The sequence below is a fragment of the Nomascus leucogenys genome, chromosome 8 (assembly GCF_006542625.1).
Source record: "Nomascus leucogenys isolate Asia chromosome 8, Asia_NLE_v1, whole genome shotgun sequence".
Taxonomy (NCBI): domain Eukaryota; kingdom Metazoa; phylum Chordata; class Mammalia; order Primates; family Hylobatidae; genus Nomascus; species Nomascus leucogenys.
Genome location: NC_044388.1, coordinates 53,327,957 through 53,337,635, shown reverse-complemented (window position 1 = coordinate 53,337,635; position 9,679 = coordinate 53,327,957).

The window sequence follows — 9,679 nt, the reverse complement described above, 5'->3', positions numbered from 1 at the left end:
AGTCTTAAAAAATCTCAAGCTGGAAATTTCAAGTGATAACAGGGTTTTGGTGCCTTACAGGTAACTGGCAGAAGCAAAACACTGTCTTTGGAGGAACTCCTCAGAGTTTCAAGGAATGTAAGTTCATAGAAAAACATCACAAATGTAAAATAGACAAGAACCAGCAGAAACAAGGGGCAGAAGCAGGCCATTAAGTCTTAGAAAGACTTAAGATGTTAAAGTTAGCAAGCACATCCATAAAGTACGCTGCTTTATACTTACAGAAATAAGGGGGGTTAAATGGCATGAGTATAAGAACAACGAAGCAGATTGTAAAAAGTGCCAAACAAATCTAGGAATGAAAAAGATAGTTGAAATTGCAAGTTCCACTGGTTGGTTTAACAGCAGACTAGATGCCACTGAAAATAGAATAATGGATATGAAGAAATTAAGATCTTTTCAAATTTGCAAAAGCTGAAAGACTTGTCACCCACAGGTCTGCACTGCAAGAAAAGTTAAAGGATGTCCTTTGGGCAGAAGGAAAATGCCTGCCTTCTGAAGGAAATAAGCACTGGAGATAGTAACAATATGGGTAAATGTAGGATTTATTATTTAAACCTTTAAAAGACAGTTGTTTAAATAAAAGTCATAGTGTGGGATTTATAATGTATGTAAAAGTAAAACGGATGACCACAATAGCTTGAAGATTAGGAGAGGAGAATCATGCTATTGTAAAGTTCTTATATACAAGGTGACATGCTACCATTTGAAGATAGAGTGTGATAAGTTCCAGATGTGTGCTGTAAACCCTAAAGCAGCTGCTAAAATGACATACCAAAAAATCATACCTATTAAACTATCAAAAGATAAAATGGACTTGCTTCATCAAAAAGAAGAAAAAGAGGTAAAAGGGAATAAAGAACAGATAGGATGAATAGAAGACAAATAGCAAGATGACTCAACCTAACCATATCAATAATCACATTAAGTGTGAATAGTGTAAACACCCCCACACACGGTGAAACCCCGTCTCTACTAAAAATACAAAAAATTAGCCGGGCATGTTGGGGGGCACCTGTAGTCCCAGCTACTCGGGAGGCTGAGGCAGGAGAATGGCGTGAACCCGGGAGGCGGAGCTTGCAGTGAGCCGAGATCGCGCCACTGCACTCCAGCCTGGGGGACAGAGAAAGACTCCGTTTCAAAAAAAATAAAAAAATAAAAATAAATAAATAAAAAAAAGGCATAGATTTTCAGACCGAATTGAAAAAAACATGACCCAATTATATTCTGCCTACAAGAAATGTACTTTAAATAGAAATACAAATACTTAAAGGATGGAAAAAAGATATGCTAACACTAGTTACATGAAAATTGAAGTGGCTATATTAATCAAAATAGAGCAAAGAGTAATTCCCAGCATATTGGTCAATTCTCACACTGCCATAAAGAAATATGTGAGACTGGGTAGCTTATAAAGAAAAGAGGTTTAATTGGCTCACATTTCTTCTTCTTTTTTTTTTTTTTTTTTTGAGACAGAGCCTCTCTCTGTTGCCCAGGATAGACTGCAGTGGCGCAATCTTGGCTCACTGCAACCTCCGCCTCCTGGGTTCAAGTGATTCTCCTGCCTCAGCCTCTTGAGTAGCTGGGATTACAGGCATGCGCCACCACGCCTGGCTAGTTTTTTTGTTTTTTTTTTTTTTTTTTGTTTATTGTTGTTTTTTTAGTAGAAACGGGGTTTCACCGTATTGGCCAGGCTGGTCTAGAACTCCTGACCTCGTGATCTGCCCACCTCAGCCTCCCAAAGTGCTGGGATTACAGGCATGGGCCACTGCACCCAGCCTAATTGGCTCACGTTTCTGCAGGCTGTGCAGAAAGCACAGTGGGCATCTGCTTAGCTTCTGGGGAGGCCTCAGGAAAACTCAGTCATGGTGGAAGGTGAAAGAGAAGCATGGCCAGAGCAGGAGGGAGGGGGGGGGTACCACACACTTTTAAACAACCAGATCTTGTGAGAATCCTATCACTAGAAGAGCACTAAATGGGGGAATCCACCCCCATGATCCAATCACCTCCCACCAGGCCCCATGTCAAACACTGGGGATTACAATTTGACATGAGATTTGGGCAGGGACACAGACCCAAACCGTATCACCCAGGATTAAAGAAAGTTATTTCATACTGATAACACACACCTCATAACAAAGCTTCAAAACACACAAAGCAAGAACAAGTAGAACTTCAAGGAGACATAGATCAATCCACTATTATCAGACGTTAATACCCCACCCTCAATAACTGACAGAACAAATAGGCAGAAAATCAGTAAGAATAAAGTAGACTTCAACAATTCTATCAATGTACTTGACCCAATTGATATTTATAGAACATTGCATCTTACAACAGCAGAAAATTTTTCTTGAGAAACAACTCAATTTTGTTTCTTGAGAAGTAACTTGAGAAAAATTTTTAGTGGTTGCCTGAGATTAGGGATGTTGGGGGTGGGGAGGGGTCGGTGTGGCTGTAACAGGGCAATAAAAAGGATCACCACGGTGATGGAACTCTTGTATATCTTGACTGTGGTTGTCAGTACATGGACCTACACATGAAATAAAACTGCATAGAACACACCCCACCACTGCCCCCGACACACACACTACAAGTAAAACTAAGGAAATCTGAATCAGGTCTGTGGATTATACCAATGTCAATTTCCTAGTTTTGTCAATGTGCTACAGTTATATGAGATGTTACCACTGGAGGTATAAAATGTTACACAGGACCTTTCCATACGATATCCGCCACTTCTTCTGAATCTATAATTGTTTCAAAAGGTAAACACAACTTTGGGAAAGAGAAAAGAGGATAGGAGGAGGGAGGCCTATATAGGTATATGTAAATTGTTGTGCTGACTCAAACTTCCTTGCAGAATGGATGATTCCTGTGGATTTATTACAATATTCAAATAAATAAATGGCCATGCACAGGAACACTGATGAAAATGGGTCAAAATCAATGTAAAATCACAGTGGTTATTCCAACCCTGTGCACTGAGCCTGGAGGAAGTCTACAGGGGATGGATGGGAATGAGGGTGGGTGGATGTCTTCAGTAGATGGAGTTAGTCCTGGATTTCCTGAGGATGAGAAGCAACTGGGAGCATAGCAACAAGCAAAAGAGAAAGAAGGCAGGTAGTGCTCAGAACATAAGGCCGCAGCATGAACCGCCTTTTGCACCAAAGCTAAGGCTGGTCTCTCTCTGAAAAAGGCAGGCAGCCAGGGGCTGGCCCCAAGGACAGCAAGGTGGGGCACAGGGCTGGGCTCTGCAGCAGCCTGTTCTGGCGCCCAGCCTGTGCTGGGAAGGAGTTGTGGGCCAGCCTGTGGGGAGGAATGCCTAGACTGGTTGAAGAGGGCTGTGGTGGGGCAGGATGTGGAGGGCACTCGTGGTGGGCTTCCAAAAACCTAGAATCAGCCCCCAGGTCTCCCCTTCCATGTCTCCTTTATGCCCCCAACCCCAGCCATTAGCCATCTCCCTGCTCTAGCTGGGGCAACCTCCTTCAGTAATGTTGACGGCAAAATTTTGTATCTATTTTTAGCAAAGCTACTCTGTATATGACTTGTTTAGCACCACACTACCTGCCAAGTGGATATCTTCTCTGGGACAAGATGCTGTCTTTGCCCATCTGTTATGGACTGAATGTTTCTGTCCCCTGAAAATTCATAATGCTGAGGCCCTAAGCCCAGTGTGATGGTCTTAGCAGGTGGGCCTTTGGGAGGCGGTTGGGCTTGGATGAGGTCGTCAGGGTGGAGGCCCCACACTGGGATTAGTGTCCTCACAGGAAGGGGATGAGACCACAGCTCTCTTGGGTGTGTGAGGGTACAGCAAGGACATAGCCATGGAGAAGTCAGGAAGGGAGCCCTCACCAGGACCCCAGTCATGCTGGCACCCAGCTCCAGGGACTTCCCAGCCTCCAGAACTGTGAGAAATCGGTTTCTGTTGTTTAAGGCATGCAGTCTACAGTATTTGTTTATGGCAAGCTGAGCTAAGCCCCCATCTCTAACAGTCACATTCAGAAGGAACAGTGATATCCATCCAGGAGCATCTACTGCCTCCCCTCTCCACTAACCACTCAGCCACACCCATCCTTACTGCCAAGAAGTTTTCTTTCCCCCGCTTTCTTCATTAAGACTTTTTTAGAGGCCAGGCATGGTGTCTCACCCCTGTAATCCTAGCACTTTGGGAGGCTGAGGCAGGTGGACTGCTTGAGCTCAGGAGTTCAAGATCAGCCTGGCCAACATGGCAAGACCCTATTTCTACAAAAAAATACACAAATTAGCTGGACATGGTGGTGCCTGCCTGTAGTCCCAGCTACTCAGGAGGCTGAGGTGGGAGGACGACCTGATCCTGGGAGATTGAGGCTGCAGTGAGCTGAGATCACACCACTGCACTCCAGGAGATTGAGGCTGCAGTGAGCTGAGATCACACCACTGCACTCCAGCCTGGATGAAAGAGCAAGACCCTATCTCAAAAAAAAAAAAGACTTTTTAAAAGAACAGTTTTAGATTTATGGGAAAAAAGCAGTACAGAGAGTTCCTATGTACTTCCCCCAACACACACACACACACACACACACACACACACACACACACACACAATTTCTAATATTAACATCTTTCATTAGTATGATACATTTGTTAATGAACCAATATTGATACGTTATTATTATCTAGGGTCCAGACTATATTCAGACACCCTTAGTTTTACCCTGAGTCCTTTTCCTGTCCCAGCTCCTTCCAGGACCCTACATTCCACTGAGTCCTCCTGGCTGTGAGTGTCTCAGGCTCTCCTGGTTTTGGGTGGTCTTGACAGTTCTTCAGGGTGCTACTCGGGGGAACTGTGGAATGCCCCTTGGTCCATCTGTCTGATATTTTTTCTTGAGATTAGATTGGAAATAAGATTAATTGCTGTTAATTCTCTTTAGTCATCCCATGCTGACTCATGTTTTCAAATTATCTATACCTGCCCATTAATACCATGTTAGACTATCTTCCATTTTAAAGAAAAGACTGGCCTGGCGCGGTGGCTCATACCTGTAATCCCAGCACTTTCGGAGGCCGAGGTGGGTGGATCACGAGGTCAGGAGATGGAGACCATCCTGGCTAACGTGGTGAAACACCGTCTCTACTGAAAATACAAAAAAATTAGTCAGGCGTGGTGGCGGGCCTGTAGTCCCAGCTACTCGGGAGGCTGAGGCAGGAGAATTGTGTGAACCCGGGAGGCGGAGCTTGCAGTGAGCCAAGATCCTGCCACTGCACTCCAGCCTGGGTGACAGAGCGAGACTCTGTCTAAAAAAAAAGAAAAAAGACTGATATAAAAGAGGGGTTTTAAAAGACTAAGTTGAGGAATTTATATAAATAGGAAGAAAAACTTGTAAATCTTCAAGGAACAAGTGTCAAGGGGTTTCTGTGGGGAAAAAGACTCTAAAAGTTACCCAGGCAGTTCTCTTAGGTTTAGAGCAAGGGAACAGTAACACGGCACAAAACTACACCAGAAGCCCTCCTTTTAAGGAGCTAAGATTGTGCTGAATTCTCAGTGTAACCTGCTGGATCATGGAGAGTAGAGTGTCCATGCAAGCATATTCCTCAGAATACAGGTTACGGAAAATTGTTTCTCCTCTGAGTAAAAGTTATTCAATATTCACTTTAGCAAAGAGGTTCAAATTAAACTAGTTAGTTGGCAACCAGCAAGATCCACCCAATTCCGAGGAAATGACTGAGGCCAAAGAGGATGCTTCTCATCTCTTATAATTAGAGAAATAATGGTCTCATTTTCCTGTGGCCAACATTGGGGTTGGCCCCAATGGCATGTTGCCCCTAAACCCAGGTGGCATTTTCACCACAAGCCTCCTTCATGAATTGCTTGGGTCCATTGTAACGTGCACTGAGCACCGGGCTTACACTCCATCCAGTTCCTGCGGAGGCTGTGAGAACAGGAGGAAGGGATGAACCCGCTCCTCCCTTTGAGGAGAAGACTTTTAAGGGGACTGCCGTCCCTACCTTGACCTCATCAGTTCTTGGCTCAAACTGATGTGCTAGACGGTTATCCCCAAGGAGCCGCATGAACACATGGAAAGAGACGGAGCCTTGGGTCAGCTGGGACCCTTCCCCCAGGGAGGAAAGACACCGGGAACTTCCTGGTCTTGGAGCGCCCCCTCCCTCACCTTTCTCCCATGCCTGGGCCCCAGTGTACCTGTTTAGAAAGGCACTGCTCAGCAGCACACTGGCTAGAGCTTCACAAGCACCATTTTCCTCCAGTGGTGAATGGAAACTTTTCTCAGAAGAATGCTTGACTTTACAAAAGCAACAGTTTTCTCAGATAAAACTGCATGCGCAGTGATGGATTAGCAGCTCACACATGGTGTCTATGGTGGCCTTCCTTGTTTTAGGACAGGGAGAGTCATGGAAAGGTGGCTGGACTTGGGGTAGGGCTGTCTTTTTTCTTTCTCTTTTAATATCCATGGGAGGGGGTTGGAGGAGAGGCGTCAGGGGCAAGCTGGGCGGGAAGGAGCTGCAGGAGCCCACTGCAGTCACCTGAGCACCATTGGCAGGGAAAGCTCCACGAGAAAGGTGGGAGTGTCAGGTGGTTCAGGGACTGGAAATCCAGGCCGTGCCTCGATTAGCATCTGTGAGCTCTGAGGAGAAAATACACACAGAAAAAAAATGTATATTCGGCCAAGCGCGGTGGCTCACGCCTGTAATCCCAGCACTTTGGAAGACTGAGGCAGGCGGATCACAAGGTCAGGAGATGGAGACCATCCTGACCAACATGGTGAAACCCCGTCTCTACTAAAACATACAAAAATTAGCTGGGCGTGTTGGTGCCCACCTGTAATCCCAGCTACTCAGGAGGCTGAGGCAAGAGAATCGCTTGAACCAGGGAGTCAGAGGTGGTAGTGAGCCAAGATCGCACCACTGCACTCCAGCCTGTCGACAGAGCAAGACTCCATCTCAAAAAAAAAAAAAAAAAAAGTATATTCTTACAGATTTTGTCTTTCTCAACTAGTGAGGTAAGTTGGAGGCCTTTCTTTCATTTAGGAGGTGCTCACATCTGGCATACTGTGCCTCTTAGTGCCTCTTGGCTGTTAGGCCACGCTGCACCCAGGGAAGATTGGGAGGCGTGAGAATGGGGGTGGGCTCTTGGATCTATAAGCAGCCAGAATTTGTCATGTTTCTTTCAGGCCTCTAACAGGCCTCCATCTCTTTGTTCCTGAGGGAAAGTTGTAGGCATATAACGCCTTCTGAACTTCTAAAATGTGTCACTTTTTCTCAACTGGGAAACTTTGCCCCTATTTCATTTTAAAGTTCTCAGAATAAAAGTACAGCTGGTATATTTGACTTCATAATAATAGCTGACATTTCTGAGCACTTCCTGTGTGTTCAGGCAGGCCGAGCATCTGATATACCCTCTGTCAGTTCATGCCCCCTATAGCCCCTCAAGGCAGGTTTTGCTCACACAGGAGAACAGAACATGCCGGTCCAGAACGCAAAGGATTGTAGATTGAGCTGAGGATGATGAAGAAGCTGATGCAGGAGAGCTCCACGCCAGCCATCTGTCTGCCAAAAGGCAGGACATAGATTGACAAAGAGAAAAGGTATCCTGTCCTGTCCCTGGCTCTGCCAGGGAGAACAAAGTTTGCCACCGAAGACAGCTGTGGGCCCCCAGCAGCCTGGAGAAGGAACCAGAGATGTTTATGCCAACGAGCTTGGCTGACAAACCTGCATCGGCCATGGCTTGCCTTCCCTTGAGTTGCTGCCCACAGAGACCCACAGTTCTTCTGCTTTGTCTTGCTGCTTCCCCAAACTGTATTGTTCTTTGTTGAAGATGCTAGATAAGCCAGAGTTCTAAGTCCCTGCTCCGAGTGACCTCTCACTGAGATTTCTCCACATGTTGTGCACTGTGCGTGTTCATCAATTGGCTTATCTTTCGCTTGTTAATCTGGTTTTTTCCACAGGGGTCTGTCCTAACGACGAACTTATGAGAGTTAAGGACAAATTCTGTTTCCTCCCCAACACTCACATTTTACAAATAAGTTTAGAGAAATTAAGTAATCTTCCCAAGGCCACATGGCTAAGTAAGCAGTCAAATGAAAATTACTAATTAAGTTTGATTCCATAGTTAGAGGTCTTTCTTTCTTTCTTTCTTTTTTTTTGAGATAGGACCCCACTCTGTTTCTCAGGCTGGAGTGCAGTGGCACAATCACAGCTCACTGGGGCCTCAACCTCCTGAAATCAAGCTCAAAGCTGGAGTGCAGTGGTATGATCATAGCTCACTGTAACCTCAAACTCCTGGCCTCAAACAATCCTCCCACTCCAGCTTTCTGAGAAGCTGAGACTACAGGCACGCACCACCATGCCCAGCTAATTTTTATAGTTATTTTTGTAGTGACGGGGTCTCACTATGTTGCCCAGGCTGAAATACATATATTTATTTAAAAAGGAAGAAAATCCTGAAACTGCCTTTGCAAAAATCTTAATGGAGAAAATTATGACAGTGAAAGATATCAGATCTAACTGACCCCATCTTGCTTCTAACCTCTAAACTGTTCTTCTTCCTTCCTAGGTGTAGGCCAAACTAGCTTTGGGAAGAAATTTAGTGTATCGTTTATATAAGAGCCTTTCCCAAAAGGCTAAACTGCTCTTGTAAAACAAATGAAAGGCCACCAGCCACCAAGGTAAGATGAGAGGGGCTAGAATTCTAAATATTACCAGCCATTATTCCAGAGGACACAAGATTCGCAACTTCCCCAATTACTCTTGAAGGTAACATCACTACTGTGAACCTAAGATCGGCCTTTTGAAGTGTCTTTTCAGGTTTTTGCATTTCTAACATCCAGATGGCCCTATCTGGACCTACCAGCCAGTTCTGTGGCCCCCATCCAGGAATTGATCCAGCAGAAGAGAACAGCTTCCACTCCCTATGATTTCATCCCTGAGCCAGCCAATCAGCACTCCTGATTCACTGGCCCCCTACCCACCAAATTATTCTTAAAAACTTGGATCCCTGAATTTTTTGGGAGGCCTGATTTGAGTAATAATAAAACTCTGGTCTCCTGCACAGCCAGCTCTGTGTGAATTACTCTTTCTCTATTGTAATTCCCCTGTCTTGATAAATGGGCTCTGTCTAGGCAGCAGGCAAGGTGAACCCCTTGGGTGGTTACAATTCTGACACGCTGCAACATGGATGAACCAAAGACATATGCTAAGTGAGGTAAGCCAGTCACGAAAGGAACAGTATTGTATGATTTCACTTATAGAGTGAGCAAATTCATAGATACAGAAAGTAGACTAGGCTGGGCGTGGTGGCTCATGCCTGTAATCCCAGCATTTTTGGCAGCCAAGGGGGTGGATCACTTGAGCATAGGAGTTCAAGACCAGCCTGGCCAACATGGTGAAACCCCATCTCTACCAAAATTACAAAAATTAGCTGGGCGTTGTGGCAGGCACCTGTAATCCCAGCTACTCGGGAGGCTAAGGCTGGAGAATCGCTTGAACCTGGGAGGCAGATGTTGCAGTGAGCCAAGATTGCACCACTGCACTCCAGCCTTGGTGACAGAGCAAGATTCCATCTCAAAAAAAAAAAAAAAAAAAAAAAAAAAGAATAGAGCCAGGTGTGGTGGTGTGCTCCAGTAGTCCTAGCTACTTGCAAGGG